Source organism: Carcharhinus amblyrhynchos, chromosome 28 (assembly GCF_965287045.1).
Source record: "Carcharhinus amblyrhynchos chromosome 28, sCarAmb.v2.hapA, whole genome shotgun sequence".
In the NCBI taxonomy this organism is placed as follows: Eukaryota; Metazoa; Chordata; class Chondrichthyes; order Carcharhiniformes; family Carcharhinidae; genus Carcharhinus; species Carcharhinus amblyrhynchos.
In genome coordinates, this window is record NC_137351.1 from 7,851,374 (window position 1) to 7,863,794 (window position 12,421).

General features: G+C 43.6%; 1 protein-coding gene across 1 annotated transcript in view; it reads left to right on the forward strand.

The window, feature by feature from the left end:
* Nucleotides 1-12,421, forward strand: part of rgma (repulsive guidance molecule BMP co-receptor a) — a 173,987-nt gene that overhangs the window by 116,949 nt on the left and 44,617 nt on the right. The window lies entirely within an intron of this gene.

Here is a 12,421-nt window from a genome sequence, read left to right on the forward strand (position 1 = left end):
GAATCCCTTCAGTGCAGAAGGAGGCCATTCAGCCCATTGAGTCTGCACCGACACTCTGAAAGAACAACTTACCTAGGCCTACTCCTCCATCCTATCCCCATAACCCAGCACATTTAACTTTAAGTTTATTTATTCGTATCAGAAGAAGGCTTATATTAACACCACAATGAAGGTACTGTGAAAACCCCCTAGTCGCCACACTGAGGGAGAATTTAGCATAGCCAATGCACCTAACCAGCATGTCTCTCAGATTGTGGGAGGAAGCCAGAGCACCCAGAGGAAACCCACACAGACACAGGGAGAACGTGCAGACTCCGCAAGAAATAATACTTTTCACTGTATCCCAATACATGATTTCTATCTTCTATGCTTCCGCTGGGGCTAAAGGGATCAAGGGATATTGAAGGGAAGGGGCTATCAGGATATTGAATTTGATGATCAGCCATGATCAAAATGAATATATAAATGATTTGGAGGAGAATGTAACTGGTTTGATTAGTAAGTTTGCAGATGACACAAAGGTTGTTGGATTTGAAGGTAGTGATGAGGACCATCAGAGGATACACGGAATATAGATGGTTAGAGGCTTGTACAGAGAGATGGCAGGTGGAGTTTAATCCGGACAAATGTGAGGTAATGCATTTTGGAAAGTCTAATACAGATAGGAAATATACAGTAAATAGCAGAACCCTGAATAGTACAGATAGACAGAGTGATCTGGATGTACAGGTACACAAGTCACTGAAAACAGCAATGCAGATGGAGAAGGTAGTCAAGAAGGCATATGGCATGCTTGCCTTCATCAGACGGGACACTGAGGTTAAAAATTGGCAAGTCATGTTGCAACTTTATAGAACCTTAGTTAGGCCGCACTTGGAATATATGTTCATTTCTTGTCGCCATACAGCTAGAAAGATGTGGAGGCTTCGGAGCGGGTACAGAAAAGATTTACCAGGATGTCACTTGGTATGGATGGCATTTACTATGAAGAGAGGTTGGAGAAACTTGATTTGTTCTCACTGGAACGATGGAGGTTGAGGGGCAATCTGATAGAAGTCTACAAGATTATGACGGACATGGACAAAGTGGATAGTCAGAAGCTTTTCCCCAGGGTGCAAGAGTCGAGTACAAGGGGGCACAGGTTTAAAGTGCGAGGGGCAACGTTTAAAGGAGATGTACGAGGCAAGTTTTTTACACAGAGAATAGTGGGTGCCTGAAACTCATTGCCAGGGAGATGGTGGAAGTAGATACAATAGTGAGTTTTAAGGGGTGCCTTGACAAATAGATGAATAGGATAGGAATAAAGGGATATGGTCCCCGGAAGGGTAAGGGTTTTAGTTCAGTTGGGCAGTGCAGGCTTGGAGGGCTGAAGACCCTGTTCCTGTGCTGTTATTTTCTTTGTTCTTCTTTGTTCTTCGAATGATAGAGGAAGCTCAAAGGACAGAATGATCTACTCCTACTTCTAGTTTCTATGCTTCTATGTGACAATAATAAATCAAATCAAATCAAATGATGTTCTAACTAGAATTTAAGAGGTACGTTTCCCTTCAGGGAGCCCAAAACTAAAGAAATTATCCTTATGTTTGTATGGCTCTGCACAATATCACTTGGTTGTTTTCATAAAAGGTCACATTAACTGGACATGTTGTAAAACTGAATTTAATAAATCTAACAGTGATCATGAAGGCAGAAGGATCATTGTAAAAGTTAAAGTGGTTCCTAATGCCCATCAGGACCTACCATCCCTGCTTCAGCCTACATGAGGTGACAGTGTCATAACAATAACTTTCATTTATACATTTAAATATCCAGAGACAATGTAGGATGACCAATCAAAATTTGATAGTTAATCACAAAAGGAGAACCAGGGGACAAAATGCTCAGTTAAAATGTTGGGATTTTAAAAAGCGACTGAGAGGTGGAGAAGCAAATATGTTTAGAGTGGGAATTGCAGAATGGCAATGGTGAAGGAATAGGAATCAGGATGAGTGAGAGGTGAGAATTGAAGGAGCGCAGAGATCTCAGAGCGTTGGAGGGCTGGAGAGGGAAGGTCAAAGACACGGGAAGAATTTTAAAAGGATTTGATTTGATTTATTATTGTCACGTATATTAACATACAGGGAAAAGTATTGTTTCTTGCACACTATACAGACAAAGCATACTGTTCATTGAGAAGGAAATAAGAGAGTGCAGAATGTAGTGTTACAGTCATAGCTGGTCTGTAGAGAAAAATCAACTTAATGCAAAAGTCTGATGGCAGCAGGGAAGGAGCTGTTCTTGAGTCGATTGGTACGTGACCTCAGATTTTTATATCTTTTTCAGGACGGAAAACAGAATGACCTGGTGTGTGGGGTCCTCAATTATACTGGCTGCTTTCCCAAGGCAGCAGAAAGTATAGACAGAATCGATGAATGAGAGGCTGGTTTGCATGATGGATTGGGCTACATTCACAACCCTTTGTAATTTCATATGGTTTTGGGCTTTAGAAGCATAGAACAAGAGTAAAAGATGGTATTAGAGGGTATGCTGGGCACAGCTCTCAAGAATTCACCGCACCCTGGTGCCATCTTGGCCTTCAAATATCAAGAATTAGCCAGACCAAGAGCCAATGTGGATCATCATATGGAGGGCTGATAATTGAATGGAATATGGACAACAGAATTCTCTTATTGCCCTCAGGGCATTGAGGACGGACAATAAATAGTTCATTTGCCAACAAGAAATTAAAGGAAGCCTTTCATTTATAACAGTAACATTGCCATGATTCAGGACTCCTGTCTTGATTCCTTTTATTTCCCTCTTTTCCCTCTGTTTTCCTACCCGTATCCAGAAACGTTCACATTCCTGAAGATGCCTTCGAGAGAACGAGAGTGTCTAATAGTTGATAAATTGCAGAGTCCATGAAATTAATCCAGTTATCAGCAGCTCTTTTGATGAATCAGTTAACGGTACCCATGTAATCAGATGATGACAGCAGTCAGCTAGAGATTCCCCAGGCCAGTGTCCCCCAGGAGAGAGGAGGATTTGAAATGCAGAGAGAAGCAAGACTGAAGGTTACAGTGAACTTCTCCCTCCCCCCTCCACACTCCCACCCCCCCCCACCTCCCCCCCACACCCCCCCCCCCCCCCCTCGCCTCCTCCCCCACTCACATCCCCACATGCACAAGAACATAACACAACAAAGGGGGAAGACACTCTAGGTCAGATCAATGGATGGGCAGCAATGATTTATTAATTATTAGCAGATTAACCTCCGAGAGGGTGACAGCTGGCAATGATGGCTTAACCTTTGTTGCTGAACAACTTTTCCATGTACGGGGAAATTGGGCTTGTGAAAACTGCCAGCCAATGTCACCTTTAATCAGGGATTTTACTGAACAGCTAAGAAACATTTTTGACAAAACCACTGGGAATAGAATGGCTAAAAAAAAATTCCCAGTACCGATATGAACTTGAATTTAATACCAGTGCAGTAATAAGCACCAGTAAAGGCTAGGATGCCAGTTGATCCCAGATAACAAGTTAAAATAATGGTGGTAATTAATTTTGTGGTTTTGTGCTCATTGAGGTGAAAGCCCTTGGCAGTGGGCAATAAAATATGTCCCTATTTAAAGGTGCCCAGTGCCTACAACAAGTACTTGAAGGTCAGGTTTGGTTGCAATACTGAAAGGTTCCTGTACTCCCATGCAAAATCCTGGAATTCTCTCTCTCAGAGAACTGTTGGAGCACCTTCATAGAATCATCGAATTCTTATATTGCAGAAAGAGGCCATTCGGCCATCACAATCCTGACTTGTGCCTTGTAGGTAGTGGACAGGCTTTGGGGAATCAGTAAGTGAGTTACTTGCCACAATATTCCTAGCTTCAGACCCGCTCTTGTAGCCACTGTGTTTATATGGCAAGTTTCTGGTCAATGGTAACTCCATGGGTGTTGACTTTGGGGGATTCAGTGAATGTCAAAGGGCAGTGGTTAGATTGTCTCTTATTAATGATGTTCATTGCCTGGCATTTGTGTGGTGTGAATTGTACCTGCCACTTGTTAGCCCAAGCCTGGATATTGTCTTTGTCTTTGAACTCAAGAACAACATCGCTTGGGACCTGGGAGATTTCCTCCATCACTGACCCTCCTGCTGTGTTGTTAAACCTATTTTGCAACCATCTTCCAAAAGTACGAACGTTCTCCTGCGCTTGAGGTGGGAGAGTCTGATCGTGACGTTGCATTCTATGATTGAGGAAATATTTCACTTCTCAGCAATTGAAGCAGTCCAGGCTGCCTCATTAAATGTTTTTAAGGGAAGAATAGATAAATTTTTCAACAGTAAAGGGATTAAGGGTAATGGGGAGCGGGCGGATAAGTGGAGCTAAAAGATCAGCCATGATCTTATTGACTGGCGGAGCAGGCTCGAGGGGCCAGATGGCCTACTCCTGCTCCTAGTTCATATGTTCTTATGTTCAGTGTCATCCTTCCTCTTAACAAACATAAGAATTCACCAAAAAAAGAATGAGAGTGACTACACCAAGGATAGACAAGAGTCATAATCATGACATATTGCAGTTTACTTCACAGGAAAAAGACACCAGCAAAGTGTTTCCCGCTAAAGTCCTCTCAAAATCTCTGGCTTAGCTCAAGCTCATCTTTGCTTTGCTTTGATTATACGGTCATCATTTATTCTGTGATGTTACTGCGGGAGACAACAGCAATCATTGTTTCTACGGTTACCAGTGTGCGGTGCATACAGGACACCTGGCATGCTGTTGTTGCCAGTTGCAGAACACTTGATACCTGGCCAGGGTTGTACTTGGCCCGTTGCTGGTTCTGCCTCTCTAAGGTTTTGTATCCAATGTGTTAGCAGTGAATAGGGGGTATTGAAGGCCAGGCAAGGCAGCATCCACTGTAAACTGGTTTTCTGGAGGGAAAAGGAATTGTTTAGATTGTCTGCTGTAGAAACCCTTTGTATTGGGGAAGTTCAATAAGCCTAAAGAGGCAAGCGGATGTTTAATTGAGAGGAACAGATGGAAAGTCATTGCATCAAAGAAGTAAGCATCATTAATTCACCACAAAATAGCACTGAAATGCCCTTCTGAGGGCTGTGGCTGTGAAGTTGACCTTCACCGCTGGGACCTAGGTTCACAGCTAGCCCAGATGGATGGGTTAATGTGTCTTCAAGGGATGAGAGTGAAATGGGTTTTCAGCCTCCTCAATCAAATGCCTTGTGCCAAAGAGCAAAACTGCCCCAAATTCGGAATGAATTGGCCTGTGGAAAGATCATCGAACAGTTGGTGTGGGAATTGGAGGCTGTATTAATGTAAATGTGTTCCTTTCTCAACATCGAGCTGCACTGTATCTGTCCCAGGAGTACGAGATAGAGAGAGACTCACTCTTGGAAATTAAAATATCTACTGTAGCCTTTGAGGTGTCAAGGCACTGTAAAAATGCAAGTTTGCAGGGGATGCAAGTAGGGGATTTTTCACAATAACTTCATTGCAGTGTTAATGTAAGCCTGCTTGTGACTAATCAATAAAAATTAAAAACTTTGCTTAAGTTTTATTCATTTAATTCACTGAAGCTTCCAAGATGTCTTTCCTCTACATTGTATCATAGCGGCCAGACAAACTCATTACTGACAATGCAGTTGTATATAGGGTGGCATGATGGCACTGTGGTTAGCACTGCTGCCTCACAGCGCCAGGGACCCAGTTGAATTGTGGTCTCAAGTCACTGTCTGTGCGGAGTTTGTACGTTCTCCCTGTATCTGTATGGGTTTCCTCTGGGTGCTCCCGGTTTCCTCCCACACTCCAAAGATGTGAGGGTTAGGTGGATTGACCATGCTAAATTGCCCCTTAGTATCAAGGATTATGGGGATAAGGACTGGTTGGAATTATTATCCATGCAGGCTTGATGGGGCGAATGGCCTCTTTCAGCACTGTAGAGATTCCATGATTCTATGAGATAGGCTAAAAATGGGGAAACTAAGTTTATTTATTTATCATTTATTAGTGTCACAAATAGGCTTGCATTAACACCGCAATGAAATTACTGTGAAAATCCCCGGTCGCCACACTCCAGCGCCTGTTCGGGTACACTGAGGGAGAATTTAGAACAGCCAATGCACCTAACCAGCGTGTCTTTCGGACTGTGGGAGGAGACCGGAGCACCCGGAGGAAACCCATGCAGGTACATGGAGAATGTGCAAACTCCGCACAGCGGGTCTGCTGCTCTTGTGCATTAGTCTCAAAAAATTAGCATGCAGGGACAGCTAGCAATTAAGAAAGCTAATGGAGTGCTATCCTTTATTACCAGAGGAATTGAACATAAAAGTGAAGATGTTATGCTCCAGTTGTACAGGGCATCTCGAGTACTGTGTGCAGTTTTGGTCTCCTTATTTAAGGAAGGATAAAGTTATTTATTTATTAGTCACAAGTAGGCTTTCATTAACACTGCAGTGAAGTCACTGTGAAAATCCTCTTGTCTCACACTCTGGCACCAGTTCGGGTACACTGAAGGAGAATTTAGCATGGCTAATGCCCCTAACCAGCATGTCTTTCAGGCTGTGGGAGGAATAAAGAGCTCATCAGGAACACCAGCTGATCCTCACTTGAGGACTGGTTGACATTCAGATGGCAAGGTTGTAAATATGAATGGGTCACTCCATCTAAGTCGACAAGAGAACTGTAAAGAAAGATTTCTATCAAATCAGCATGTCCGGATATCACAATGGCGCACATAATCGAAAGGTTGACTTCCATTCAACGGACTAAAATCTGACCATTATAAAGCCTGACAAATATCTGCTTAATTGAATAATGCCTTAAAATGGCTCCAAGTGACAGAATTAATCATAAACAAGAACAAAAAATGCTGAAAAATCTCAGCAGGTCTGACGGCATCAGTGGAGAGAGAATAGAGCGAACGTTTTGAGTCCAGGTGACTTGTCGTCAGATTAATCCAACAGAATTAATCACTTAAGTTTAAAGTTTAAGTTTATTTATTAGTGTCACAAGTAGGCTTACACTTACACTGCAATGAAGTTCCTGTGAAAATCCCCTAGTCGCCACACTCCAGTGCCTGTTCGGGTACACTGAGGGAGAAATTACCATAGCCAATGCACCTAACCTGCACGTCTTTTGGACTGTGGGAGGAAACCGGAGCATCTGGAGGAAACCCATGCAGACATGAGGAGAATGTGCAAGACCCCAAACGGACAGTAACCCAAGCCGGGAATCGAATCCCATTCCCTGGCGCTGTGAGGCAGCAGTGCGAACCATTGTGTCACCGTGCTGCCCCACTTTGGCTGCTCGATAATAATTCTATTCCCAGAGATTGAAATTTGTCTTGCTAAATGAAATGCATAACAAGGTCACTTATTTTATGCGCGTGTCAGAATACTTCACAAGGAAAAGAATATTAAAGAAAGTTTTAAAGAGATCCGGATGCAAGCTCTCTAATACTAGAAAGGGTTGATGAGTGAAAATTTGAAGGTTAAGATAAGTGATTTCTTTTTAAGTTTGACAGCAACATATTTACAAAGTGCTCTCAAGTAGCAGGTCAAATCACTGAATATGTATTCAGGGCAGCATGGTGACACAGTGGTTAGCACTGCTGCCTCACAGCATCAGAGACTCCAGGTTCGATTACCAGCTTGGGTCATGTCTGCGTGGAGTTTGCACATTCTCCCCGTGTCTGTGTGGGTTTCTTCCGGGTGGTCCAGTTTCCTCTCACGCTCTAAAGATGTGCTGGTTAGGTTGACTGGCCATGTTAAATTGCCCCTTAGCGTCAGGGGTAAACGTGCAGGGTTATGGGAATAGGTCCTGGGTTGGGTTGTGGTCAGTACACACTCAATGAGCCGAATGGCCTCATTCTGTACTGTAGGGATTCTATGATAAAGTAGGCAAATAACCCTGTAATAATTGAGTGTCAGATTAGCTAAACTATAACCTCAAAATCACTGAGGAAGACAATGACTGGGGTAAACACTGTACTATCTTCTAGCCTCTACCCTCTAAGTAAGTTCCTCTATCAAATAAACCTGTTGGACTTTAACCTGGTGTTATGAGACTTCTTACTGTGCAGACAATGACTGGCAGATGGTGACAACAGGGATTCCCAGAAGTGAAGTTGAAGACCTCAGTTGAAGTTATGAATCTACTCAGCAAGTAAGCTTGTATATCTGTACGTCTATTAAAAAGAATAGCTGGAATAATCCCAGCTGAAAGCTTCTCGATGATACGTTGAACAATACTGCACATGGAACCTTGCAAAGGTATTTGCTAATCCTGAACATTGAAGTTACAATCAAAGAGATTTTAGCTACAGCTTTAACACTGAGATGCATTTGAATGATGTTCTGCCTGCAATTAATAGCCAAGTATTTTATGCACTTCCCAATACATTGTTCTCTGATGATGTTAGTTGTGTTATCATGAATGCACCAAATAAAACTAGTGCTTGTTATAGCATTGCTATGTCCCATTTATCCATCTGGGACAGTCTGTACTGGGAGATGCTGCATTGCTGGAGGTACCAGTCTTCAGATAGCACAGTAAAGCCTCTCGCTGCCTGTTTTGGTGACATACTGCATCCCTCTCCACAATGAGAAGAAGTGCACCAAATTCTTTGAGTTCTCCAATCGATATCTAGCCCTCAAACCTTAGTGTCAAAGCAGGCTCTGCTGTTCACAAAAAACCTGCTACTTTTCCTTAGATAACAACAGTGATTGCCCTTACAAATGACCTACCGCCTGTGAAAAGCCTCGAGATGCCCTAAAGCAGCACAGTGGCACGGTGGCACAGTGGCCTCACAGCGCCAGGGACCTGGGTTCAATTCCAGCCTCAGGTCACTGTCCACTGTGTGGAGTTTGTACATTCTCCCCCTGTCTGTGTGAGTTTCCTCTGGGTGCTCTGGTTTCTTCTCACAGTCCAAAGATGTTCTGGTTAGGTGGACAGCCCATGCCAAATTAGCCCACAGTGTCCCAAGATGTGTATGGCCTCCTTCTATGCTGTAAACATTAAAGAGAGGAGCAGGAGGAGGCCATTTGGCCCATTGAACCTGCTCCACCATTCACCTGATCGTCCAACTCAATAGTCTAATCCTGCTTTTTCTCCATAACCTTTGAACCAATTTGCCCCAAGTGCTATATATAACCAGCCGCTCTTGAATACATTCAGTATTTTGGTATCAACTACTTTCTGTGGTAATGAATTCCACAGGCTCACCACTCTTTGGGTGAAGCAATGTCTCCTCACCTCCATCCTAAATGGTCTACCCTGAATCCTCAGGCTGTGACCCCTGGTTTTGGAATCCCCCACCACCCAGAATATCCTTCCTGCTTCTATCCTGCCAAGTCCTGATAGAATTTTATAAGTCTATGAGATCCCCCTTATTCGTCTGAACTCCAGTGAAAACAATCCTAACCTGGTCAATCTCTCCGCATACATCAGTCCTGCCATCATGGAATAGTGACTGACACGAGAAAGTGACCAGCACGAGATAGTTTGGAATTAAGTCTCGTGACTAAACAATATCCCTTGTTGCATATTCTTTCAAACCAAAAAGATAAACCTTCTCAAAGGTTATTGCAATGCCAAAGCTTTTCACCTTCCACTTTTCAAGATTTTTCCTTTAATTTTAACTTAAACCAAGGGATGATCCATGGATACTAGCCAGCTTACCAACTCACCAAAATCGATCTTCTTTAAACGTGAAGCATCAGATGTAAGCTTTATCCTGGTGTCTCTCACACTTGCACTTTCCAGCAAAGCATCACAAGATAGTGACTGACACGAGTTAGTGATTGACAGGAGATAGTGACTGACACCCTGACACAAGACAGTGATCAACAGGAAATAGTGACTGACACGAGATAGTGATCAACACGAGACAGTGACTGGCATGAGATAGTGACCGACACAATATAGTGACCAACATGAGATAGTGACTGACACAAGATAGTGACCGACACAAGATAATGACCAACAAAAGATAGTGATTCACACGAGATAGTGACCGACAAGCGATAGTGACTGACACGAGATAGTGACCGACACGAAATAGTGACCGACACGAGATAGTGGCTGACACGAGAGTGACTGAAAAGAGATAGTAACCAACATGAGATAGTGACTGACATGAGACAGTGACTGACACAAGATAGTGACTGACACGAGATAGTGACCGACAAGAGATAGTGACCGACACGAGATAGTGACTGAAAAGAGATAGTAACCGACATGAGATAGTGACTGACATGAGATAGTGGCCAGGAACAAGAACCATCAGCAAGGTAGCACAGTGTTTAGCACTGCTATCTCACAGCGCCAGAGCCCCAGGTTCAATTTTTTTGGTTTGGGTCACTGTTTGTGTGGAGTTTGCATGTTCTCCCCATTTCTGCATGGGTTTCCTCCAGGTGCTCTGAATTTCTCCCACATTCTAAAAGATTTGCTGGTTAGGTGCATTGACCTGAACAGGTGCCAGACTGTGGTGACTAGGGAATTTCACAGTAACATCATTGAAATGTTAATGTAAGCCTTACTTGTGACTAATAAACTTTAACTCTTTTGATTTAATTTATTATTGTCACGTGTATTAGCATACAGTGAAAAGTATTGCTTCTTGTGCCTTATACAAAATATACTGTTCACACAGAAGGAGAGAGCGCAGAATGTCGTATTACAGTCATAACTAGCATTTAGAGAAAGATCAACTCAATGCGAGATAGGTCCATTCAAAAGTCTGATGGCAGCAGGGAAGAAGCTGTTCTTCAGTCAGTTGGTACGTGACCTCAGACTTTTGTATCTTGGAAGAGAGAATGTCCAGGGTGCGTGGGGTCCTTTATTATGCTGGCTGCTTTTCCACAGCAGCAGGAAATGTGGACAGAGTCAATGGATGAGAGACTGGTTTGCATGATGGACTGGGTTTCGTTTGTGACCCTTTGTAGTTTTTTGTTGTTTTGGACAGGGCAGTGATAAAATCTGAAAGGACACTCTCAATGGTGTATCTGTAAAAGTGGACATGCCGAATTTCCTTAGCCTCCTGAGAAAGTAGAGGCATTGGTGGACTTTCTTAACAATAGCGTCGGCAAGGACAGCTTATTGGTAATCTGGTCACCTAGAAACTTGAAGCTTTTGACCATTTCCACTTCATCCCCATTGATGTAGACTGGCGATGTCCTCCACTACGCTTCCTGAAATCGATGATATCTCCTTCATTTTGTTGACATTGAGGGAGAGATTATTGTCGTCACACCAGTTCATCAGATTCTCTATCTCTTTCCTGTACTCTGTCTCATTCTTTGAGATCCAACCCACTATGATGGTGTCATCTGCAAACTTGAAAATTGAGTTGGAGTGGAATTTAGCCACGTAGTCATAGATGTATAAGGAGTATAGTAAGGGGCACTGGTGTTGAGGATGATCGTGGAAGAGGTGTTGTTGCCTATCCTTACTGATTGTGATCTGTGGGTTAAGAAGTGTAGAATCCAGTCACAGGGAGAGGTGCTGACGCCCAGGCCACAGGGATTGGAGATGAGTTTTGTATGAATAATGGTGTTGAATGGTGTAATCAATAGATAGGAGTCTGACACACCTATGTCAGGTGTTTCATGATTGAGTGTGGGGCTAGAACATGGTGTCTGCTGTGGACCTGTTGCAGCAATAGGTGAACCATAGTGGATCCAGGTAATCTTGGAGGTCGGAACTGATTTGCGCCATGACTAACCTTTCGAAGCTCTTCATAATGATGGTCCAAGCAGAATCTGAGGCTTGTCCAGATACCCATCTGGGCCGGTCGCTTCCTGTGGGTTGACTTTCGAGAAGGCTGATCTGACATTGATGGTGGTGACCTCAGTTATCGGTTCATCCAGGGCTTCCAGGGTGGAAACCGCACTCTCACTGACCTCTTGCTCAAAACGGGTGTAGAATGCATTGAGTTCATCAGGGAGTGATGTACTGGTGCCGGCAATTCCACACGCCTTCATCTTGTAGTCTGGCAGACCGTACTTCTTCCTCTTACCCAGTGGTGCTGCTCTTGTTGAGGTTCCAGACATTCTCGTCAACATTTATTTCCAGGTGCCACTTTTAAAGTTTATTTATTAGTGTCACAAATAGCTTACATTAATACTGCAATGAAGTTACTGTGAAGGGAGTCTGGACTGTTTGTAAGTGGCGTGGACAGGGGTAGTAGACAGAGGATACTGGACAGAGGGTAGTGGACAGAGGATACTGGACAGAGGGTAGTGGACAGAGGATACTGGACAGAGGGTAGTGGACAGAGGATACTGGACAGAGGGTAGTGGGCAGAGGGTAGTAGACAGAGAGTAGTGGACAGAGGATACTGGACAGAGGGTAGTGGACAGAGGATATCAGACAGAGGATAGTGGACAGAGGATACTGGGCAGAGGGTAGTGGACAGAGGATAGTGGACAGAG